Consider the following 26037-nt stretch of genomic DNA (forward strand, 5'->3'; position numbering starts at 1 on the left):
TAGGGTTTTTTATGTACAATATCATGTCATCTGCAAATAGTGACAATTTAACTTCTTCTTTACCAATCTGGATGCTTTGTATTTCTTTGTTTTGTCTCACTGCCGTGGCTAGGACCTCCAGTACTATCTTGAATAACAGTGGGGAGGGTGGGCATCCCTGTCTTGTTCCCAATCTCAGAGGAAAAGCTTTCAGCTTCTCGCTATTCAATATGATGTTGGCTGTGGGTTTATGATATATGGCCTTTATTATGTTGAGGTACTTGCCCTCTATTCCGATTTTGTTGAGAGTTTTTACCATGAATGGATGTTGAATTTTGTCAAATGTTTTTCAGCATTTATGGAGACGATCATGTGGTTTTTGTCCTTTTCATTTTTGTGGTGGATGATGTTGATGGATTTTTGAATGTTGTACCATCCTTGCATCCCTGGGATGAATCCCACTTGGTTATGGTGTATGGTCCTTTTGATGTATTTTTGAAATTGGTTTGCTAATATTTTGTTGAGTATTTTTGCATCTACGTTCCTCAGGGATATTGGTCTGTAGTTTTCTTTTTTGATGTAGTCTTTGCCTGGTTTTGGTATTAGGGTGATATTGGCTTCATGGAATGAGTTTAGGAGTATTCCCTCCTCTTCTATTTTTTGGAAATCTTTAAGGAGAATGGGTATTATGTCTTCCCTTTATGTCTGATAAAATTCTGAGGTAAATCCAGTTGGCCCAGGGGTTTTGTTTTTGGGTAGTTTTTTGATTACTGCTTCAATTTCATTCCTGGTAATTGGTCTGTTTAGATTTTGTGATTCTTCTGGATCAGTCTTGGAAGGTTGTATTTTTCTATGAAGTTGTCCATTTCTTCTAGGTTTTCCAGCTTGTTAGCGTATAGGTTTTCATAGTATTCTCTAATAATTCAATAATTCTTTGTTTTTCTGTGGGGTCCGTCGTGATTTTTCCCTTCTTGTTTCTGTTTCTGTTGATGTGTATTGATTCTCTTTTTCTCTTAATTAGTCTTGCTAGAGGGTTACCTGTTTTGTTTATTTTCTCAAAGAAACAGCTATTGTTTTCATTGATTTTTTTTTAATTCTTGTCAACTTTATTTATTTCCTCTCTGATCTTTATTATGTCTCTCCTTCTGCTGACCTTAGGCCTCATTTGCTCTTCTTTTTCCAATTTCGATAATTGTGACATTAGACTATTCATGTGGGATTGTTCTTCCTTCTTTAAATATGCCTGGATTGCTATATACTTTCCTCTTAAGACTGCTTTCACTGCTTCACACAGAAGTTGGGGCTTTGTGTTGTTGTTGTCATTTGTTTCCATATATTGCTGGATCTCCATTTTAATTTCCTCATTGATCCTTTGATTATTTAGGAGCATGTTGTTAAGCCTCCATGTGTTTGTGAGCCTTTTTGCTTTCTTTGTACAATTTATTTCTAGTTTTATTCCTATGTGGTCTGAAAAGTTTTTGGTAGGATTTCAATCTTTTGGAATTTACTGAGGCTCTTTTTGTGGCCTAGTATGTGGTTTATTCTGGAGAATGTTCCATGTGTACTTGTGAAAAATGTATTTCCTGTTGCTTTTGGATGTACAGATCTATAGATGTCTATTAGGTCCATCTGTTCTAGTGTGTTGTTCAGTGCCTCTGTGTTCTTACTTATTTTCTGTCTGGTTGATCTATCCTTTGGGGTGAGTGGTGTGTTGACACCTCCTAAGATGAATGCATTGCATTCTATTTCCTATTTTAGTTCTGTTAGTATTTGTTTCACATTTATAGGTGATCCTGCTTTGGTTCATATATATTTATAATGGTTGTATCCCTTGTTGGACTGACGCCTTTATCATTATGTAGTGTCCTTCTTTATCTCTTGTTACTTTCTTTGTTTGGAAGTCTATTTTGTCTGATACTAGTACTGCAACACCGGCTTTTTTCATCCTCTTGTTTGCATGAAATATGTTTTCCCATCCCTTGACTTTTACTCTGTGTATGTCTTTGGGTTTGAGGTGAGTCTCTTGTAAGCAGCATATAAATGGGTCTTTCTTTTTTATCCTTTCTATTACTCTGTGTCTTTTGATTGGTGCATTCAGTCCATTTACATTTAGGGTGATTATTAAAAGATATGTACTTATTGCCATTGCAGGCTTTAGATTTGTAGTTTTCAAAGGTTCAAGGTTAGCTTCTTTACTATGTTACTGTCTAACTTAACTTGCTTATTGGACTATTACATACACTGTCTGCTGATTCTTTATTTCTCTCCCTTCTTATTCCTCCTCCTCCATTCTTCATATGTTGGGTGTTTTGTTCTGTGCTCTTTTTAGGAGTGCTCTCATCTAGAGCAGTCCCTCTAAAATACCCTGTGGAAGTGGTTTGTGGGAGGCAAATCCCCTCAACTTTTGCTTGTCTGGGAATTGTTTAATCTCTCCTTCATATTTAAATGATAGTCATGCTGGATACAGTATCTTTGGTTCAAGGCCCTTCTGTTTCATTGCATTCAATATATTATGCCATTCTCTTCTGGCCTGTATGGTTTCTGTTGAGTAGTCTGATGATAGCCTGATCGGTTTTCCTTTGTAGATGACCTTTTTTTTTTTTTTAAACCTCTCTGGCTGCCTTTAAAACTCTGTTTTTGTCCTTGATCTTTGCTATTTTAATTATTATATATCTTGGTGTTGCTGTCCTTGGGTCCCTTGTCATGGAAGTTCTGTGGGCTTCCGTGGTCTGAGAGGCCATTTCCTTCCCCAGTTTTGGGAAGTTTTCAACAATTATTTCTGCAAAGACACTTTCTATCCCTTTTTCTCTCTCTTCTTTTGATACTCCTATAATGTGGATATTTTTCCATGTTGATTGGTCACATAGTTCTCTTAATATTCTTTCATTCCTCAAGATTGTTTTATCTCTCTCTGCATCAGCTTCTCTGCATTCCTGTTCTCTGATTTCTAGTCCATTAATGGTCTCCTGCATCTCATCCATTCTGCTTTGAAGTCCTTCCCGAGATTGTTTTATTTCTGTATTCTCTGTCCTTAGCTCTTGCATATTTCTGTGCAATTCCAAAAGCATGGTTTTGACTTTTATTTTGAATTCTTTTTCAGGAAGATGGGTTAAATCTATCTCCCCAGATTCCTTCTCAGGGAAGTATGTGAAGGATGTCTGGGTTTGTCTGGTCTGGATCAAATTCTTATGCCTTTCCATGTTGATAGATGCAGTGGTATGCTGTTCGCTTGTCTGTCAGCTGGGAGAACCAAGATCCTTTCCACTCGCTCCGGGTCTTTCTTTCCTGGGACAATGGCGATCCCTAGAGGCTCATGTTGGGCGGTTGCACATAGACGGGTCTCTGTTTCTTGCCCAGCCGCTATGGAGGAAGCTCCCTTGCTGTGGGTATGGCCAGCCTCAGGCTGCCTCCCTGCTATGGTGGGGCCACACTGGAAGGGGAACAGATGGGGGGCTGTTTGTTGCTGTGAGGGGTCTCAGAGTTGCACTGCCACTTAGGAGGTTAGGGTGCCCAGAGTTCACTGGGACTCCCAGCTGCTGGGCTGTGTGCTCTGGGTCATTACCATCCAGCTGTGCGACCCTTGTCCCTTTAAGACTTTCAAAAACCACTCACTTTGTTTTGTCCCATGGGCACTGGCTGTGGGGACCTGCTCGCAGGTTTTACTGTCCTGTTTACCTAGTATCCCCAAATCCTCACACTGTATGTCTGTGCTCCATTGTGGATGGCTGGGGCTGGGTGTTTAGTAGTCTTGGGCTCCCTCTGCCTTCCCGCTCTGACTCCTCTCTTCCCACCGAGAGCTGGGGTGAGGGGCGCTCGGATCCCACTGGGCCCCGTCTTGTATCTTACCCCCTTCATGCAGTGCTGGTTCTCGCAGGTGTAGATGTAGCCTGGCTGTCTTCCTGTGTCTTCTGGTCTCTCTTTTAGGAATAGTTGTATTGCATTTTCAAAAATTTATATGTTTTTGGGAGGAGATTTCTGCTGCTCTATTCACGCTGCTATCTTAGCTCCCTAAATTAATATATTCTTAAGTTCCTCCCTTTTCTGTTTTATAAGTGGTAGATGATTTGGGAAGGGGTGAACATCAGCCTTCAGTAACTGCTTCCTGGGGATTAGGGGTGATGAAGTTTATTTTTGTATTGATGGGGGGCGATCTTCAGATGAGCCCTTGATCTGAAGTGGCGATGGTGTGTTTCAGATTTAATAAGGATCATCGTCTTCCGAGAGGGGTTGGTAATCCTGTAATACAAGCTGGTTCAAGGTCTGGTTAGAAATGTTTTGCATTTTGGAGAATTGCCACGTTCGCATAGGGTGGCTGAATTATAGCATTCTTTGGGAACATATGTGTAGGCAGCAAAGCAACCTGTAGGGCAAAGGGATTCCTTGATGGTGCAATCTCTTGGACAGCGTGAAAGAGAAGACAGGGCTGGTTTGGGAAGATATGTCTGGTGGGAGAATAAGTGTTGAGACCAGGGTTAACAGTCCTGAAGCACGACGTGTGACGGTTTTAAGGGAGGTCTTAGGACTCCGTGCTGGCAGATACTTGTTCTGTAATGAGTGGAACTGGAGATGAGCGTCATGAAATGCAGAGAGTAAGCGGTCACGTCAGGGTGGAGGAGTAGGAACCTGGGGGAGATTTGGTGGCAGGGGAATAAGGTGAGACAAAGGGCTTAAGGTGGGAGTTGTGTATCAAATGGGGAGGACCCTCGAGTTTAACTGCAGTTGGCTTGGAAAGGATTACTGTGTTTGTTCCTTGCCATTTGGGAGTTAGTGATGGTGTCTTTGGTGTTTGCAATGGGCATGGTTTGGAGAAGTTTTCTCCTGTCTATGGTAATGGATTTGTAGCCCTGGGAGAGCTGAACTCCCAGGTATTTGACCTGAGTGGCAGACAGCTGAACTTTGGAGGGTGAAACCTGATAGCCGTGTTCTGAGAGAAAGTTTAAAAGGAGAATAGTATCTTCTTGAGAGATTTGTAGGGAGGGACTGCACAGGAGAAGATCATCTGCATATCGAAGGAGGGTGGAGCTCAAGAGAGTAAGGGATTTGAGGTCTTGTGCTAGAGCCTGTCCAAAAAGGCGGGGAATATCTCTAAGGCCTTGGGGAAGGTCTTGTTAAGTGGCCTCTGAATATTAAAAATTAACATAGGGAATTTCCTGCCATGATTTCTCTCTGGGATACCTGCACCTTGTTCTGGGAGCATATCGAAAGGCCACCTGCCCACCCCCCAGGGTGGGCTGAGGTATTGTCTGTTTGCTAAAGAATCTTTCCTCTTAAACTTCCTGGGTGTTAAAATGCAATCTTATCTTTAAGATGGAATTCTTCTTGCCTTTTACTATGCAGTCTATAGCTGGGTCATGCATGAAGCTAGAGAGTGTTATGCTCAGTTAAATAAGCTAGGCAGAGAAAGACAAGTACCAAATGATTTCAGTTGTCTGTGGAGTATAACACAAAACAAAAACTGAAGGACAGAACAGCAGCAGACTCACAGAACCCAGGAATGGACATAGAGTTATGAATGAGAAAGGATATGGGGAGGGTCGATGGGTTGGGAGGGATTAGACGTTTAAGGGGCATTATGATTAGCACACATAATACAGGGGGCATGTGGAGAAAGTATAGCACAGAGACGACTAGTGACTCTGTAGCATCTTACTATGCTGATGGACAGTGACTGTAATGGGTAATGGTGGGGCTTGATAATACAGGGAATGTAGTAACCCCAATGTTGCCCATGTGAAATCTGAACACAAGATTGTATATCAATGAAACCTTAATAAATAAAAAAGCTTGGGGAGAACCATGGGCATTTCTCCAAGTACAACATACAGATGGCCAGCAGGTAGGTGAATAGATGCTCAACGTTATTAATCAACAGGAAATGCAAGTTCAAAGTACAGTGAGATATCACCTCTCCCCTGTTAAAATGGTTAGATGAACAAGACGTGAAATAAGAAGCATTGGCGAGGATGTGGGGGAAAGGAACCATTGTGCCCTGCCAGGGGAGTGTGAACCAGTGCAGCCACTATGGGAAACAGCACAGAGGATCCTCAGAAAAGGAAAAATAGAAATACCATATGATCCAGTAATTCCACCTCTGGGTATTTATCTGAAGAAATGAAAATACTTATAAAGATATCTGCCCTCCAATGTTCATTTCTACATTATTTACCATAGCCGAGATACACAAAAACCGAAGTCTCCATTGATGGGTAATGGATAATGAAATCGTGATACACACACACAGACAAAGGACTACTATTCACCTATTAGAACAAAACCAAAATCTTTAAAAGAAAAGAAAAACAGTAGAGGACCTAGCTCAAATCTGCTTAGTGAGAACACTGTATTTATGTCAACAAGATCCTGTCCCCTCAGTGGACCTCTCTCCCTGCCCCATGCCCATCCCCGCAATTCCATCTGGATACCAGACTACTAAAAATACAAGATCACAAAATACCGGGACCTCAAACAACTCGCTCGTGAGGGAAACCCAACTATGTCAGACACTGTGGGCTGGAAATCAAGAGGTCACCCCCACCGCATCAGGGAAAGCAGGTCGTGCCCTGATAGCCGAAAAGGTGGGGAAAGAGCACAAGGGAAGCCGTGCAAACATTCTCCAGTTCCTCTCCCCCCGCCCCAAAGGGAAAAGGAACCAAGAATGCAGAATACAAAGAACCAAAGCTGGAAGAAAGTGCAGCCCAAGGAACAAGAGGAAATTCCCCATGAGAGCTTCACGCTCTACAGTGTGTCAAGAAGAACAGAATTTCAGCTCGAGAAAAGGAGCTCTGAAGAAAAATGACAAAATAGGAGGAGAGGAAAAGAAGACCCCAAACCCGAGGAAGCAAAGGGGAGCAAAGCTGCCCCATAACAGATCCGAGCTATCCTTAGTGTTAGTGAAAAGTGGCGCCCGACAGCACACTTTTTGACCTGAGATGGCAGCCATTAAGTTTCAGTTTCCCAAGATTAGGTTCAGCTTCCCACTCATTATGCAGAAACTCTGTGACACAGAACAATAACGTCTAGCCAGCTAACCCCAACGATGTCATAACCAATCAGCTGGTTTAACGTGCCTTATCAGGAGATATAAACCAAAGCTCCACGGCCTGCACGGCTGCTCCCTCACTCTAGCGGGCAGCAAACTGGCCACCAGTAAATCTCTTGGTTGGATAAATGCTTCTCAGTGTGGTTCTCTCTTCCCTTAAGGAATTGGGCACTTCTTTTATTGGTGCCATGACTTAGATATGGCCACTCCACCAGGAGTGGGACTCCCTTCATTCGAGGGTGAGACCGCTTGAGACTCCTCTGAGGTAGTGGCCACCCTGCACCCATCCTCTCCATCGCCTTCCTCGCATACACCGCAGGCTCCGAGATCGGTTAATTCCCCAATCCTGAATCCCTCAAGCCCTAGGGTCACAAAATGGGAAGCTCACTGTTGATCATCTGGCACTTCCTGCGGCCTACCGTAAGGGAGGAAGACACCCCACTCATACCTTTATGGTGGCATTAGTCTCTGAGGGGTTCTCGTTCTCATCAGTCCCGGGGCTCAGCCAGCGGTAAGACAAGACCCTTTCCTTTCCTCTCATTTGGCCTGTGTCTCACCTTTCCCACCGCTCTCCAAAAACCTTGGCACAGGGTGACCCAAGGCCCACCGATCCATCAGGGTATCTCAGCTATTGGAACTCAGTGACAACCCACTCCTAAATCCCAAGATCTCACCTGATCTTTGAGCGGAGTGGGGGCGCCCCTCTAATCAACATACCAACAACCTCGTATCCACATGGGGGGAACGTCCTCTCTGCCAGCTGACTCCCCACTCAGATGTCATTTAAACGATGTGAATACTCTTAGCCTAACTCCAGACATCAAGCCCAAAAAACTCATCAAACTTTGTGCCCAAGATTGGTCCACTTACTCATTAGATAACCCAAGTAAATGGCCCCCTCACGGGTCCTTAGATCCCGCCCTTCTGCAAGATCTTTACAACTGTAGTGAGTAATCGACAAAATGGGTAGAGACTCCTTATGTCCAGGCTTTCTCTGTCCTCGGAGCTAATCTGTCCTTATGCAGAAATTGTAACCGGAAACATGTCTTACTAGCATATAGCCTGTCCTCAGCCACCCCTTCTAACCCCACAGAGTTTGACCCAGTGGACGTGCCACCTCCTTACAGATGGCAAGCTCCACAACCGCCACCCTCTCCCAATCTCTGCACCACCCCCAGCACCAAGTCCACCAGTACCAGCTCCTTCTACTTTCCCTCTGCTCCTGCCCACACCTCCCCTTCTTTCAGTCCTCCCACCACTCGCTCCTGCTCCCAATTGGCTCACCTACCAAAGGTTAAGGACTCTCTTTGGGAGGTGGACGGAACTGAGGAAATAGTCCGCGTTCACGTTCCCTTCTCTCACAGATTGAAAAGAGCCCAGGTTCCTATACCATCAATTCAACCTCATACATCAACGAATTTCAAAATCTACTCCAGGCATACAGCTTAACCTACCATGACATCTATATGATCCTTTCCAATACACTGCTCCCAGAAGAGCGCAGGTGAGTATCGGAACAAGCTCATACATACGCTGATCAGGTTCATCAGACTACCCCCACCCATCCAATAGGGGCTCAGGCTAAACTTAAAAAACTGGAGAGAGGGCCTCTTACTCCCCAAACTGAGGTGTTAGCCACAGCTTTTAAACTCTATGACAATAGAGATGAAAAAGCCAAACAGCAAAAGTATCAGATGCTAGCACAGGCCCTAAGAGACCCCAATCTGTCCACTCCTACGGGACCACGGAGAGGATGTCCTCCACCAAAATTTCCTCCTGGACCTGTTGTAAATGCTGGATGGAAGGACAGTGGGCATGCGTGTGCCCCAATCCCAGGCCACCACCAGGGCCATGCTCCAAGTGCCATTCCAGTGTTCACTCGGCGGTAGATAGTCCCAGCCCCACAGGGGGCCGGATCAGTCTCCACCCCAAACCGAGAACTCTGGAGCCTGGCATTGGATGACTGACGAGCCCTTGGGACTCCCCTCCCGAGAAATGTCATCACCTTCCTGGAGCCCAAGGTATCCATTCTGGTGGATGGACATCCCTTTAACTTCCTCCTAGACACGGGTGCCATGTTCTCAGTACTAAGGGAGTTTTGGGGACCTACCTCTCCATCGAAATCCCCTGTTGTTTGGGTAAGGGGCCAAACAGTATTTCCAAAAAATCCCATGCTCTCCGGCTCATTTTCTGGTCACACCTTCTCCCACACATTTCTAGTCATGTCCCACGGCAGTGTTCCCTTGTCAGAATGAGACGTATTATCGAAATTCCAAGCTTCCATTCCATTTAGCCTCGCTCCTTCCCTTATCCTCATTCTCACAGAACCTATCGAGCCAATGCCCATTCTAAGCCCTTCCATCCCCCCCATCAGTGAACCCCCAAGTCTGGAACACCACCACACCCTCCTTAGCAAAACACATGCCTGTCAAAGTTCACCTGCAGGACCCCCTGCACTTTCGTTGCCAATGCCAATGTCCTCTGCCCACCACTAGTCTTCTAGGGCTTCAGCCAATCATTGCAGATCTACAGAGGAAAGGACTCTTTAGGTCCGCGCATTCTCCCTATAACACCCCCATTTTAGCTGTAAAAATGCCTGATGGCTCTTTCCACGTAATTCAACGTTTGAAATTCATAAATACTGCAGTGAAAACTATCCACCCAGTGGTCCTGCCCCCATATACAATATTATCCTCCATACCCAACTCTTCCCTCTACTTTTCAGTTATTGGTCTCAAAGATGCTTTCCTAACCATCCCTTTATCCCCCACATCTCAAGATATCTTTACTTTCACCTGGACTGCCCCCCACACACCAATCTCAACAATTCCCATGGACAGTACAACCCCGGGGTTTCAGACACAGTCCACAGATATTCGGACAAGCCCTAGCAAATGACCTTAAGGAACTGACACTTCCCCAATTCACAGCCCTCCAGTATGTTGATGATCTTCTGTGCAGCCCCTCTCTTCAAGTCTCTGAGACTGTTACCGTTTCCCTTCTTAACTTCCTTTCTGAAAGAGGATACCGAGTCTCCCTACATAAAGTTCAATGATCTCAACAAACAGTCACATACTTAGAAGTCCACGTGGCTCCAAGGCCATCACTCTAGAGCAGAAAGACTTATTCGAGAATTGCCCACCCCAATAACGAAAGAAGAAATAGTCTCAATCCTTGGTCTACCACGATATTTTTGAGCCTGAGTTCCCAACTTCTCCCTCCTGGCTGCACCCCTCTACACTTTAACTAAAGGAGACTCAGAGGAACCCCTACTCAACTCTGCCAAGACTCCCTTTTTAAAGCTCCAACAAGCTCTTCTTCAAGCTCCTGCCTTCACTTACTAGACATACAACAACCTTTTCAACTATATGTACATGAATACAACAGACTGGCCTTAGGAGTCTTAGGACAAATGAAAGGCCCCACCTTCGCTCCTGTAGCCTATCTCTCCAAAAAGTTAGATGCTACAGTCCAGGGATGGACTCCCATCTAAGAGCCTTGGCAGCAGCATATGATCTAATCCAGGAGGCCAATACACTCACCTATGGAGGTGCAATCACAGTCATATCACCCCATCATTTAAAAGACCTCCTAACATATAAAGGATTAAGGACCCTTCACCCTGCTGAATCCTTTCACTCCTTGTCTTCTTCCTACATGATTCTTCTATCTCCTTTCAGGCCTGCTCATCCCTAAGTCCCACTATATTACTCCCCATTACGTAAGACCCACCCTCCCATCACTATACTGAAACCCTCGAAAAACTCCTCCCATGTCTCTTCCATATAAAAGACGGACCCCTAGAAATCCTACTCATATGTGGTTCACTGATGGCAGTTCCTTTCTAATGGAGGGGGAACGGCAGGCAGGGTATGCCATTGTTACCCTAACTGAAACCATTGAAGCAAAATCTCTGCCACAAAACACAACCAACCAACAGGCCGAACTCTTTGCACTCAAGCGGGCCTCCCAACTGGCCGCTGATTGCTCCCTTACACTTTATACTGATTCTGAGTGTGTTTTCCACATCCTTCTTTCTCACCCAGCCATCTGGAAAGAGAGGGACTATTAACTACCAAAGGCACCCCAATTACCAATTCTAAACTGATCACCAAACTCCTCCATACCTCTCTCCTCCCTCATGAGATAGGAATCGTTCACCGCCACTCACATCAATCCGACTCATCCCCAACAATAGGCACTTCGAAGGCAGCCCAGCCCGCAAGAAAGGCTGCTATGTCAGAAAGCCCAACCATTGCTCTAGACATTCCTCGCTGCTCTTTCAACATTCCTGATAATTTCCCCCCCAAACATGACCTCTGATCCTACTCACCCTCTCTATTTCACAACAGCCCACAATATTTAAAACTTTCTCAAGTCCTTTCCTCTAAATGTCGAAGACCTCAAATACATCCAACAACTAACCATGGACTGTCATTTCTGCAAAAGAACTAATCCTAACACCCCTTTGAAACTCGGCTCTTTTCCAACTCATCAAGCCAGGAGACATATCCCCAGAGCAGACTGGCAGCTTGGCTTCACAAACACGCACAGAGTCTGAAAACACACATATCTTCTGGTGTTTGTGGACACATTCTTGGGGTGGATTGAGGCCTTCCTCACCTCAAACAAGGGGACTTCCAACAACTCTTCAATTCTTCTCTCAGATATAATCCCGAGATTTGGAATGCCCACCTCATTTCAAACAGACAATGGTCCAGACTTTGTTTCTCACATTACAGAAAAAATTGTAGGAGCTCTCGACATCCCATGGCACTTCCGTATTCCTTATCATCCTAAATCGTCAGGAAAAGTTGAACGTACCAATTAAACACTAAAAAACATTCTGACCAAACTCTCTCTCGATTTACACACTGATTGGATCAAACTCCTTCCTCTAGCTCTGTTCCGACTTCGAGTCCTCCCAAAAAACCTTCATTATTATCTCCTTTTGAGGTAATCTATGGTAGACCTCCTCTGCCCCCTGGAATAACTCCCTCCCCTCCCCTCCCCTTCTCCCTGAACACTTTCCTTATCCCCTTCTCTCTTTCATTAGCTCCCAGCTCTGGAGACATTAAGAGGCCCTGTTACCAGATCCCTTGAGGTCTCACATCTCCATTCCTCTGACTCCGAGAGACTGGGTATACTTCTTTCCTCCCTCCTCTGACTACACTCCCTTAACCCCAAAATGAAAGGACCTCTAAAAATCATTCTCTGAACCCCTACTGCTGCTCGATTAGAGGAGTCCCCTGGAAAATTAACCTCATGGATTCATATCTCGAGGTTGAAGCTGGCCAGGACGCCGGGAGACAGCTCAGGAGAAAAAGCCTCGAACCTGACTCCTACACGCTTCACCTGTATCCCCTGCACACCAGAGCCCATAAAACTTCACATCTGCTGTCTAAAACTACCCCCCATCATTCCCGAGGGTGGATCTTTGCATCCCCACCTTATTCACCCTTACCCTCTGCTTACTTACCCCCTTTGCCAATATGTCATATGTTTGGAGATTTACGTTGAGGGAAACATACACACAAAAAACACAAAAAACACTGCTGTGTCAGTCACAGCTGATTGTCCCACAACAGGCTGTTGCTTCCGCCATTAGGATTCCCTACACAACTCCGAGCTGGAACAACAAGCCGCGTGGCCCTACCTATGTTTCACCTTCGACCAGCCAAAAGATTCCTGTCATGGCTGGTGGGTCGAAACGTACCGAGACTGACCCTACTGGTCATGCAAAAATACATGATGCACACAATGGAGACGGGATGTTCAAGTTCAACTCGAACACAGAAACCTACACATGAACAATTTCTGACACATGGGATTCCCAATGGGCGACCAGAGTAACAGGAAAATTCTATTCCTATGGGTACTCACCTCACCATCCGGGGAGTTTAGCCTAAATAGAGAGCATGTCTCCATTGTTACCCAACACTCCCGACTGTCACCCAGCATACATCGCTCAGAACAAATACTTGTTAATTAGCTAGAAAGCACAGACCCAGACTCTCAACCTTCAAATCCCTCCTCATCCCCTTCACTCTACTCTGGGCTCCATATCATATAAAACACCCTTGCCTTCCTAAACCTCACTACTGCTGCCCTAAAGCCAACAAATGGTTTCCTTTGTGTATCTTTAGCTCGGCACTTATTCTCTGCAGTTTCTCTTAACATCACAAACTGCACCTTCTTGATCTCAGGACCCCCTATTAGCCCAATTACCAATGTTCCCTTAAGGGAACCAGAAACAGACAATATCTCTCTCCCCTTATGTGCCTGCATTTCTCCAAACTCCCTTACTAATATCTCTCTAGGGAGAGGCAGTTTCTCTTATAACCAAACCATCTCTACAACCTAATGTTCGTGACTGGGAGACTTTCTCTGGTGTAACGGCACTCTCCTAAACGAAATTCTACCCAATCAATCAGATCCCTGTTTTCTTGTGACTATTGTCCCTCAAATAACATCAGACAGCAGCTCTGAAGTACAATGGTTGCTTCCTCACTGCAGAACCCGCTGAGCAGCCTTCGTTCCCATTATGGTCGGGATACCCTATCTGCCTGTGCGGAGGAACGGGCCTCTCGGCAGGAGCCTTAGGACACACCCAACGGCAGTAGATGGCCTTAATGCCAAGCTGCAAACTGCTTTAGATTCCACCAGCGAATCCCTGTCCTCACCTCGGGGACAAGTTACCTCTCCACCCCAAGGGACGCTTCAAATCCGGCAGGCCCTCGATCTTCTAACCGCCAAAAACGGAGGGACCTGCCTCTTCCTTAAAGAAGAATGCTGTGATTATGTCAACGAGTCAGGACTAGTCAAAGAAAACGTACGCTGAGTGGCCGATGTTGCAGAAAGTCTCAAAAGGTCCCCCACAAAGACTAGTATGAAGGGACTCTTCCAGTCCTCTCTCCTCACTTGGCTCCTGCCTGTCCTCGGTCCTTTGCTCATCATCTTTCTTTTCTGTACCTTCCTGCCCTGCAGAATTAAATTCATTCAAAATCAGATTAGCAAGATTTCTACCAGACTTTCAACCAGCTCCTCCTTAGGGACTACCAGTTGCTGAAGGATGTGGAAGAGACGAATGCTGAAATTCCTTCGCCATCATGAGACTGACGGCCCCCACCTTGTTTGATCATAACTCTTCCCTTTTGCGCCCCCATCGCCACCACCTTCCAGCGGGAAATAGCCAGAGAAATCAGTGACGTCCCGTCGCCCATACCAAATCAAAAAGGTAAGAATGTTAGTCAAAAATGGCGCCTGACCCCACACTTTTTGACCTGAGATGGCGACCGTTAAGTTTCAGTTTCCCGAGATTAGGTTCCGCTCCCCTCTCATGACGCAGAAAATTCTGTGACACAGACCGATAACGTCCTGCCAGCTAACCCCAACGATTCCATGCCCAGTCAGCTGGTGCCAAGTGCCTTAATATAAGGAGATGTAAGCCAAAGCTGCCCAGCCCACGGCTGCTGCACTCACTCTCGCAGGCAGCCACCTCGCCACCGCTTAATAAATCTCTTGGTTGAATATCTGCTCCCCGGTGTGGTTGTCTCTTCCCTTAAGGAATTAGGCAGTCCTATTACTTAGGATCAACCAAGCTTCCGGAGGCTGTAGACGGGCCCCAAGAGAAGCCAAGAGAATGGCTGGGAGGCAGGCACACAGACCAGAGATGACTGCAGTGTGGTTAGCATGGCCCTGGTGGGGATCCGGGTGGTGTCCCAGAATCCCAAGAGTGGACATGATAGAGAAGCTGTGAACTTTGAGTAAGGTGCTTAGTTCATAATAGTATGCTGATGTTAGATTCCTGCCTCTGTTACCATAGCCACGATTCTGTAAGATGCTAATATTAGGGGAACCTGGTGAGAAGTGTAGGGAAATTCTCTATAATACCTTTGCAAATTTTCTATAAATACAATGTTAATTCAAAGTAAACAGTTGTGAAAGAGGAGAAGCACATGGATGAGATGATATACTGAATGTAGGGCGTGAGATAGTCAAGACTGACTCACTGTTCTTCCCTGAGCAAGGAGAGTCAATGCCTAGGGGTCGGACCCAGGCCCGGGAGCTAAACTTTTGAAAAAACCTAGGTGGAGAATTCCCGACCTCCCTGCTCCCCTCAGATGAAGAAACCTGATTGGCTCACATAACCGTAGTTCACTCTTGTGCAGTGGTAGTTATAAACACCCAGTTTGCAGATGAGGAAACTGAGGCACCCTGAGGTTTGAAGGCGGGGTGACCTAAAGTCAAACAGCCCTGGCTGGTGCTATGGTTTGCATTTTCTGACCACAAAGTCGTCCTCCTACTGATGAGTGAAACCTAAATGGAGAGTAAGGAATGTTAGAGATGAGGCTCTTCCCTCTGGCCGCATGTGCCCCTGGGCAGTTGGCATCCTGAGCTGAAATCTGTTAGAGACTTGGCTACACATTTGAAGCTGGACCACCGCTGGCTGTGTGCCTGCCGCTGCGCCCCTCACTGGCTGGGTGTGTCCCAAGCACAGCAGAAGGGCCCCAGCCTCACGCAGCAGCTCAGGAACTCCTCACAGACCGGGTCCGGGAGTGAGCAGCCCCCACAGGCCGTTCTGCTTGCCTTTCCCTCTGGGTGGTTTGACCCTTGCAGGCACTTGGCATATTCACGTGTCCTCAGTTCCCTCCCGATCCGTTTCCCACCTGGCCGCCCCAGAGCCCAGCTTTCATGCGGCCTCTGCTCCCTCGACCAGGCATCTGGCCCCGGGTCTTCCCAGGCTTTAAAGGGAATCCCCTTCAAAATATGCAGCCTTCCCCCTTCCTCATGCTAGATGCTGCCGGGAGCCGGTCAGAACCGCCAGCCTGATGGTGCAGTTGCGCAGTCGGATGGAAGGGGCTGCACAGTGGCTTTCCAAGAGGAGCACCCTCGATATCCCTCCTCCTCAAAATGTTCCTTTTAATGAATTTGCTTATTTTGGTTTAAACTCAAGCTGTCCATTCAGGGAAGAAGCCATATCCAATTCTCCCTGAAAATTTTAAGTACTGGCCCTATAGGAAGTTGGAAAAAAACACTCCTGTCCTTGTGACTACCCCTGATGATGGGAAAGAGAGACCCAATGAGTATTGGACCCACGTTTATGGGAAAAATGATAGGGAAAAGTTACCTGGGTTCAGGTTCCTTCCTCTGCCCCTACGTGGCCTCCAAATGACATACTCAGTGATTAATGGTGACAGGTGGGTACAGAGAACAAATGATATTCTTTGGCTAGCCCACCAAAGAAGGGCCTGGCAAACTATAAAACAAATGAGAACAGGGCATTACCTAACTCCTGATCAGAAAATTCTCCATTATAAGTCTTACTTGAAAATGGGTCCAAGGCACAGTCTATAAAATTTGTCCGTGCCTACCAAAAAGTCATCGTGTCCTTTTAGAGAGAGCCTGTTTCTTTCCTACGGGAGATGAAGAATGGGAGTATAACTATGAAAGCTTGAGGCCGGTACATCAAAATAATAGAATAGTGAACTTTAGATAGTCATCTGTAAGGAAACCAAGAGTCTGGCACCTACCTAACGTTTGTATGATGTTCTGGCCGCAGTAACTAAGAACAAAGCTTACTTGGAAATAAGTGAACTGCTAAGACCTGTGAAATGACATAATCTCATTCTCCAAACTCATGTAACCGTGCTATGTGTCAATTAAATGATTAATATCTATACTTTATATAATCAAAGAGCATATAATCAGGCTGCTATTTTTCATTAAAGGCAAGGCTCAGCTTTTGCTAGTCTCTGTGTTCTCATTCATTTCAGTGAGTCACCGACGTCGTCCATCCTTCAGGGACTCCTGGACTCGCTGGAGCTGGACTCCCGCAAGTTGCCCTGCAGCTCCTGTCATCACTGTGCTCCCGAGACTTCCCATCCTCATCAGGGGCTACCAGAGGGGGTGGAGGGGTATCAGGGAGGGGAAAGAGGGAGACCGAGTCAGCACAGCCCACTCTGTCCCTTCGACGACCCCAGTACTGGTTCCTGGCTCCTAGGCACGGGGAGAAGAGAGAAAGTGCCCTCGTCAGCAGGAGCAATTAGCAAAGACATGATCCACGTGAACAGTGACACAAGTTTGGCTAGAAGCGCACGTGGCATCCTGGAAAGGCCGAGGGAAGGCAGCGGACCCAAGGGGGCACATTCCGTGTTGAGTGTGGAAAGCTGACCGAGAGGTAAGAGGGGCTTCGTGAAGCCCTGGAGGAAACAGAGCTCGTGGCCTGTCTCACTGTCAGAGGACTGCGGGCCCCCGCGGGCCTAAGGCTGGACGGGAGGGTGCAGGTCCAGGCCTGGAAGGCAGGGCTTTCAGCAGCAGAGGGACACAGGACCGTGTTTCAGAAGGGACACCTGGGCGCTGGAGCGATGGGCCCGCAGGTAGGCAGGATACGGCCCATAGTGCTCAGCTGCCCTCCTGCGGGTGTGTCAGGAGGGACGCGAGGGCTTGGCAGGGGTGGGGGTGGGGACAGTAGGGCTGCGATGGAGGGACAGGATGACACTCGGCAGCGGAACGAATGTGAGGTGGAGATGGGAATCCACAAGCAGCAGCATGTTTCAGCGGGAAAATGTTCAACTTTCAGTTTGAGACCCGTCGTCTTGATGCCGGAGTTCTTGTTCACGAATCCGAAGAATGAGCTTCACAGTCAAGGTAGGAGAGCAAGGTACAGGCATTTATTTAGAGATAAAGTGAAAGGACGGACCTCCCGGCTCACGCCCGGAGGGGACAAGAGAGTCGGTGGTGGTGCGTTGTCTAAGGGTTTTATAGTCAGTTGAGGATTTTTCAAGAACATGAAAAAATCTTAGGGGTGTGGACTTGTTAGTGGTCCCTGAATATTAAAAATTAACTTAACATAAGGAACTTCCTGCCTTGATTTCTCCCTGGGACACCGGCGCCTTGGTCCGGGAGCACATCAAAAGGCTGCCTGCCCAGCCCCCAAGGTGGGCTGAGATACTCTCTATTTGCTAAGGAATCCTGCCTCTTGAACTTCCTGGGTGTTAAAATGCAATCTTACCTTTAAGATGGTACTCTTCCTGCCTTTTACCATGTCCTCTACAGCTGGGTCTGCATGCTAAGTTAGTTGCTCAGTTTGCAAAATCACCTCGTCAGATCTGAAGGAGGAAAGACAGCACATAGGCCTGGGCCTTTTAGCATGCTAAAGTGAATCTTACACATGGTTACAAATGGTTAGTGTAACTGACACGTGCCACTCTTCCCCATCTGGGGAACATTAACTGATGTCACCGAAGAATGATTCTAGAGCTTAATGGTTAACATAGAGTTTCAGTAGGGACTTCTTTGCCCATTGTTACATTGCTCTGGCCATAAATATTCCGCCCTGCTCTTCCCGGAGGCCCTCACCCTACTCTGACTACACCCAGGGTCCCTGTCTCAGTCTGTCCGGGTTTGAACTGCCCGAGGGCCGTGGAAGTGGAGTGTCCAGGTGGCAGCTGGTTGGTCAGGACTCTGAGAGCAAGAGCGCGAGCAGCAGATTCGGAGTCCCTGGCACACTGCGAGGTGCAGTCAGCTTGTGGGTGCGCCTGGGGGCGGGGGGCGGGAGGTAAGCCCGACATTCGGCAGCGAGCAAGGAGAGCCTCACCTAGGAAGAGAAGTAGGGTCCGCAAGGCAACAGGGAGAAGGAACAGGCCCGGAAGCCACAGGGCAGCCAAAGTGGCCCTGCCTCCTGCCCTGAAGCCAGAAAGAGAAGGAAGCAAGACCACATCTTGGTTTGGTGACTGGGACGTTGTGGGTAACATTGCAGCATTCCCGAATCTCTTCCTGGCTTCAATGCATCTACATATGAACACGCATTCCTCAAGGGTGGAGAGAAGTAGGTCATCTCCGTATCGGTGTGTAACTATATGGTGACCGAGGGCTTATCTGAACCTGAGAGGCGTGGAGGTCTCGCATGCTTCTGCCGGAGTAGAGGGAAGGGCTCCGACCACAGTTTGTAAGCAATATACCGGTTTTTAAATCTATTTTTCCCTTTGATTTTGGTTTCAGAGGTATTTTGCCCGGGATTTCCTCTCCCCGGACTTACAGGCTCGCTTGGCGGCTCCTCGGTCTGTGTCTAGAAGAGGATGTGAGCCCGACAGCGGTGGGAGCCCAACCCCGCAGCGGACACGCTGGTCCGGGAGACGGCGCGGTCGGGCGCGAACTCAATCCTGGGGACCCCACCCTGCCCGGGGCCGGGTGAAGCCCAGGCCCAGCGCGACCCCCGGGGCCACCGTGCCCTCCGGCCCGTCCAACCGGTACACCAGCCCCCACGCGCCCAGGCCGCGGGGACACAGGCACCGTCCCGTCCGTCCACGGCCCGGCCCTAGCCCTCAGCCTGGCCGACGGAGGGGCGGAGCAGGGCGGTGCCTGGGGCGGGAGGCGCGGCCCCTGGGCCTCCAGGCACACAGAGGGCGGCGGACTCGGGCTGGTTCACACCTTACGGCATCCCGCTCGGCTGGGGATACGGCGACCCTGGAGTCCGCCTCTCTGTTCCTGGCACGGCATTGGTCTGTTACCGCCTAGTCACCGATGTCCCGCCCATGAGACCCCCGCGGGGGACGCGGGTCAGGGAGGTGAGCCGCGCTGAGGCTGCCGGGAGCGGCGCTAGGCGGGGCTTTGTTGGCGCGCCGGGAGCGTGGAGGCAGGGGGCGGGTGTCCGCAGAAGGGAGCTCTCTGCGTATTTTTCCTCCCGAGCGTGAGGTCGCCCCACACCTGCCTGCCTCGACGACCGGGTCGTCCCTGTCCCTCCGAACGCACGGAGCTCGGTGCTGCTGAACAGCGCGGCTCACCTGATCTTTGCGCACGCGCGCGGGGAGCGGCGACAGCCGTCACCCCCACTTCCGTTTGTAAGGAAGAGGGAGGCTCAGTAACCGCTCGGCCTGCTGCGGGCGTGGTGGGCGCTCCTGCCCCAAGATACAACATTTAAAATGAGAACCTGAGGCTGAAACGGCGGCCGGGAGAATTCCTGAGCCTCACCAGCGGGTGTGGAGAGGGGCGGTGGGCGGGTGCTGGGACCCTCCGTCCGCCTGGCCTCCCGGCTTCTGGCTGCGTTCACGGCCGTGGACAAAACCTGGCAATCGGGGCACGTGCCCAAGTGTCCATCTGTGGGTGACCCCTCCCCGCAGAGAAGGGGTGGGAGAGATGAGCGTGACGCCCTCTGAATAGGCAGTAAAACCGATAACTCACTGTCCCTTTTGTAGAGAGTAGGGAAGGGGTGCCTACTCGCCCAGGAAGCCGATGCCTCGGCGCCTGAGAGCCAGCTGGCTGCCCGGGTTCAGGTGACTGATTCTGGGCTGCATTTTCAGGGAGGTCACCGCTCTGCAGTGTTGGCCTCCTCCCCGTCTCGGACCCGCAGATGTAGAGGCGACCCGATGAGATATCGAGGACCATAGTAGGCCAGCCAGCGGACTCAAGGCATACCAGCTCAAGAGTGGTGATGGAAAGGCACCTCTCATATTTATTGACCAGGAATCACATTGTTGAGTGGGTGAACAGGTTTCTAGACACAGTGATTAACATGCTTTACTCCAGGAATGTATTTGCCTCCATGTCGCTGGGGCAAGTCGTCCCTGGAGCCAGGCAATGAGGGGGTAGAGATAGCAAGAAACAGATCTCGGTTTAGATTTAGTGAGCTGCGGCCTGCACCGCAGATTCCAAGGAAGACAGTCAATTCCCAGAGAAACAGAATCCTCCTTGGATGGCAACCTACACAGCAGAGTCTAAATTGAGGCCAGCGATAGGCAGAGAGTGCCACTAAACTCAGCCAGAAACACACATTCCCCGTTTCTAACCCCATCTTCTGTAGGAACGGCCTGTTCTCACTGCTGTTCACCTGCCTAAGGAAATGCTTCCAACAGGATGATCGGAGGCGTCCCGCCTAAGGCACACGTGGCCAGGCCCTGCTCTGTGGCAGAAGTAGAAAATCTACGTGACAGTTCATGTGACTGTGTGTCCTTAAAATTCACTAGTCTTGATACATTTTGAAAGTCCTTTTGAACTTTGCTTATGTGTATTTGTAGTGAAAACGAAAGGACTGATGGTTGTAGATTTTACTGCTTAAAATTCTAATGATTCAGATTCTTACAAAAGGTGAATGACGGCCCTGCTTTGGACACCAGCTTAGCTGTGGGATCAAAGTCAGTGTAAGGCTGGAGGCACTGGGGGAGGGGTGAGCCCACTGCACAGCCTCAGGCCTCACCTAATAAGGGTTGAGACCAGCAGGTTCTGGTCTGACAACATTCCAGGGTCTGATCATATAATATTCCAGAAGTTCCTAACTAGAGCCCTCCCCCACGCTGGAGGAATGGTGGTAGCTGTCCAGGGCCTGTCTAGAGACCAATGAGAGACCTTCACGTACCCTTGGCTAGACAATCGTTGTGCTGCTGTAAATCTAAGCTCTGCCTCCCCCTACGTTCTTTAAAAACTTGCTGCCTGCCCTGCTGGGCGAGACTTCTCCAGCCTCCATTAATGTAGACTGGTGAAGCTCGCCAGGGATTGCCCTCAAATAAACTGCCTGGCCCTTTGTTGCCTCTCGTCGCCTGATTATTTTGGTTGGAATTTATCTTAACAGTCAGCATCATCAGAAAGGAGACACCAATGCCTCCTGATAAGGGGTCCTGAGAAGGACACATCATGCCCAGGGGTATTCGCACCATCAGCGGCATCTCCTGTGTGCAAACCTCAGGTAGTGTCCATTTGTGCGTCATTGTAGACAAGAGCTGCCCTCTGTGCCCTTCAAAAAACTCAAGGTCGGAACACACAAGGAAACATGAGGCAGTGTGCAGGTGAGACAGGACCAAAGGGCCCAAATACTGTGTATATACAATTCCAGAGGCAGGACTGGTCTGAGAAGGGGGAGGGAAGATGACTAGAAATGGCATTATTGGGATGGTGGACAAAATTGGAAGCCAGTGGTGGATGAGACAGTAGTAGTGTGACTTCATTTCCCATGATTAATCATTGTCCTGTGCCCATGGCCTTGGAGATAGGAAATATATATTGAAAAGTCTTGAGGACAAGAGGCCACAAAGTCTGAAACAGAGTCTAGAAAGGGGGAGAAAGGAGTGAGAGTGGAAGACAAGATGATGAAATAGGCCGGATAAATGTTGCAGGGTGATAACAGTTGGAGAAGTTAGCCAGGAAATGGGTATATGAGAATTCTTTGTCCTGTTCTAATGCAAGTTTTGTATGAATTTGAAATTATATAGGAAATAAAAGTCATAGAAAGAAACATCTACCCTGTGTTCAATGCAGGTTAAGTATCTCCTACCAGTGAAACTAGAATTATTCAAGTGGCCAATTCCCCCTAAGCACCCGACTTTCTCACGTCGACATTCTGAGGTCATGTGTCAGTGAGGGACACGTGTGTGGCGAGCTCCGGTTTGCTGACTCCCAACTCTTGGTGCCAGATTTGCTTCCCTCCCTGGGTCCTGTTCCTGGATGAGTCAAGATGAGGTACATTTTCACACTGGATGCACGCAGGGACCACCAGGCATAGGCAGTTTTCATAGAACGTGCAGTGGCCTGATACCCTGGGGCCTCTTCAGCCCAGGAACTCCTGCACTGGGGCTGCTGTGGGCCCATTAGACGGTGAACTCAAGTTTTGCAGACTTGGGAATGGTTTTCTCCTCAAAGTTTTAGGACACTCAGTCCCATCTGCCTCAGGGGAGACTTTGCATCAGCCCAGGATTGTATCCTTTTCATTTTCTTGGCAACTTACTTTGTAGAGGTACTGAAATGGGAGTTTTAGAAGGTGCCTGGAAGGGGAAAGAGTGACGTGGTCTGTTACTCAGGGAAGGGAACTTGCCTCCCTACATGTAAGGTGCAGCACGGCTGTGTAGCAGATGCTCCCGCAGCTCCCACAACGTCCATCCGGCAACTGGGGTAGAGGCCATGCAGCTTCAGCATTCAAGGAGGCCTCACTTGAAGCTGAGACAAAAGGCAACAACTTCGGCTTGGGGACTCGAGACTGAACTGCAGGCCTGCTCTGAAAGGGGGTTTCTGGGAGGTTCAGTCCCGGGAGGTGGAGCTGCCCCACGGATTCTGCGTACTGAACACCTGTGGCCACGTCTCCGAGGATTCTGGGTGTTGAAGTCCTGGGGCGGTGCCGCGCTGACTCTTCTGGGTACGGGTGAGTTAGTGCTGGACAGCTGAAGAGGGCCTGAGGATTCTGGGTACTGAGGTCCTGCAGCCGCCCGCCAAGGTTTCTGGGTACTGAGGTTAGAACTCGCCCCACTAGGATTCGTGGTGTAGACGCGTTGCAGCCGCCCACCAGGGATTCTGTGCACTGTATTCCTGGCACCGCCCCACCGAGGATTCTGGGTACTGACTTCCTGGAGCCTCCCGCCGAGGATTCTGGGACCTGGAATAACTGCCTGCGCGGGGGATCCCGGGTAGTGTGCTTGGGTGGACCGCCATGCGGAGGCGTAGATCCTCCGTCAGCATCCGTCAGTGGACGCGGAGCCACCGTTCCCACCCGCTGTCCGTCCCCTGGTGAGTAGGGGCCCTGCAGCCCCCTGTCCAGCTCGCTCTTCTGAGCGTGGAGGAGGCCGGCCGTGCAGATGCGGTGGGGGAGGGTTGCTGAGGCCGGAAGCGCCTGCAGGCCGCAGGTGCAGGGGGCCCGTGTCCCAGGGGGAGATGGGGCGAGTCTCCAGGGGAGCCTTTGGGAAAAGCCGGGAGCTGCGGCCCGGGGAGTCCCGGCGTCGTCGGGCGGCTGCGTCTGGAAGGCCTCTCCCCGCGCGCTGGGCGGAGCCTCCGCCTGGGCGGGAGGGTTCCTGACGCCCGAGGAGAGGGAGTTCTCGAACAGGTCGGACGAGTGGAGGTGAGGGCGGCGTCCAGAACGGTGAGCAGCGGCAGAGAGCAGGCGAGGGCCGGGGGCGGAAAGGGGCGCTCACTGAGCTCCGCGTGGGCAGGTGCCTCGGCAACTTACACGGCCGGGTCACCTGGATGCAGGGTCCGCGTGGATCTGCACAGCCTGGGAACCACGCCCTAGCACCCCGGGATATGGGGGAGGCGCAGAGCACTGCACGGAGTGAGGCCGTGTTCTGAGACCTTCCTGAAGGCCAAGAAAGGAGATTTGGGGTCAGCTTCTAAAGAGCACGGTCGTACAGCGGTAGGTCTTTCCCAGTGTCACAGGCGACACGAACTTGTGAGCCCAACTCAGACCTCGGTGGCCTTCCCTATTTACTCGAAGTAGGACAGAGGGTGAAGGCTTGTGCTTCAGTCTGCAGGTTAGATTGAATAGCGAAGTAACAAAGACGCTCACCGCTGGAAGAGCGCAGAGACGAAACAAAATAAGTTGATCGCACCAGTGAGAAATGTTTAAGTCAAAAAGTACCACTCGGAGAAAGGGGAGTTGTGGGCAGCCTCAGAGAAGGTTCACTCGTAGTCTTAGGATTGTGTCTTTTCAGGCTTTTAAGAATGGGGAAAAGCTGGGCCGTTGCTGGGAATACGCATGACTTGTGGTGTCTTTAGGGGAGCGTTGTTTATTTTCCTTTGTTCCTGCCCCCACTGCAACAGAGAATTTGAAGGGCAGAGACAAAGTAGTGAAGCAGAGTAAAGGTTTTCTTTAAGGTTACTTACTTAGGGATAAAGTGCAGGTGACCTCAGGGAGGCGAGGCACCCTGAAGGGCACAAGTTGTACTAAGAGAAAGTGCACACTCAGTAAGGGGAGTGGGCAATCTCAGATAAGAGGCGCTGGAAGGTTTAAGTTTCATTCAAGGCTAAGCACTTCGAAAGTGTGGATGAATTCAGAGAGGTACATGCTGAAGGGTTGGGGGTTTCCCGTGTTATGAATTTTTCACGAATGTGACAGGGCTAGGGAGTGTAGACTAGTTAAGTGGTCCCAAAATGTTCATCTGTGATGAGATATTAAGTCTCTTCTCTGTCCTCCAGGTAATTCTACAAAATTAACTCAACACAGGAAATTTAGTGCTGTGATTTCTCCCTAGGGTAGCACCATCTGTCTGCCAGCATGTCAGCTTATGACTGCCTGCCCCGCCCCTAGGTGGGCTGAGTCATTGTCTGTTTGCTAAAGAGTGTTTAAGAATCTTAATTCTTAATTTCCTGGGTTTTAAAATGCAATCTTGGTTTTAACCTGGAATACTTCCTGTTGTTACTATGCTGTTTACAGCTGGGCTTGTTTCCAAAATTAGTTGGCAGAGTCCAGCTCCAGTGAGTCCAGGAGTCCCTGAGGGATGAACGGCATGGGCAAGTGACGGAATGAATGAATGAGGTCACAGACACTAGCAAAGTTCCCGAGCAGAGCCTGGCCTGGTTTATTGAAATGTAGCAAGGTTATATATGTTTTGAGCACACAGTTTCACAAAGATTAGATCATTTGATTCTTTCTGAAAAAGTGTTCACATCAAGGTCAATCTTTAGAGATGAGATTATTGGCGATTTAGCAATCACTAATCTTTTGCACTTATGCTTGCTTGGCTTCCCTGGCGGTTTTGGAACAAACAAGACTTAATTCTCAGAATGGTCCCTCACGCCTGGTTGGCTTGGGCCCTACTTGCAGTTTCCTTATTATTGATTCTAAAATAGCTACGGTTACTATTCATTTAATTAATAAGTATAGCTAAGTCTATTTTTCTAGGTCTAGAGCATTACATGCAGATATAAAGAAAAACATCAAAACAGTCTATCATCAAAGCAGTGTAGCAAAACTGAGCTGATTGTAATTGCGGGAACTGGAAACTGTACCCTTGGGTAGGTGCCCAGTTTCATAGAGACGAGAGTGTTGCCGCTGGGGGGATGAGGTAAGGGGGTAATAACCAACGAATCCGAAGGCTTAGGGGCCCAGTCAGACCACCTTTCTTCCCAGGGAGGGCAGGGTCATGTCCTCTTTTAGAGTTTCTTTAAACCATATACAATATCTGCAAGAAAATCTCTTCAATGGGGAGAGTTTGTACAGTCATGCCAGGCACTTCCACACACAATATCCCGTCCGTTATACATGCTGGCTCTGTTTTATTTTTTATTTTTTCCCCCAGGACCCAACAGGTCTAGGAGTGATTTAG

The 26037-nt window shown here is 48.8% G+C and overlaps 2 protein-coding genes across 17 annotated transcripts in view; one reads left to right on the plus strand and one right to left on the minus strand.

Moving 5' to 3' along the window:
- The window catches only part of LOC130680781 (zinc finger protein 337-like), a 159747-nt gene that overhangs the window by 78362 nt on the left and 55348 nt on the right, over positions 1–26037 (minus strand). The window lies entirely within an intron of this gene.
- The window catches only part of LOC130680780 (zinc finger protein 337-like), a 37849-nt gene continuing 35125 nt past the window's right edge, over positions 23314–26037 (plus strand). For 5 of the 14 annotated variants that reach the window (XR_008993804.1, XR_008993811.1, XR_008993809.1 and 2 more), the window contains exon 1: positions 23357–23506. The gene's annotated coding sequence lies outside the window, so the exon portion shown is untranslated. Of the gene's footprint in view, positions 23507–23678; positions 23856–26037 lie in introns of those variants that run through there. The other 9 variants (XR_008993808.1, XM_057492113.1, XM_057492108.1 and 6 more) reach the window with 8 other exon arrangements.

Source organism: Manis pentadactyla, chromosome 14, assembly GCF_030020395.1.
Source record: "Manis pentadactyla isolate mManPen7 chromosome 14, mManPen7.hap1, whole genome shotgun sequence".
NCBI lineage: Eukaryota > Metazoa > Chordata > Mammalia > Pholidota > Manidae > Manis > Manis pentadactyla.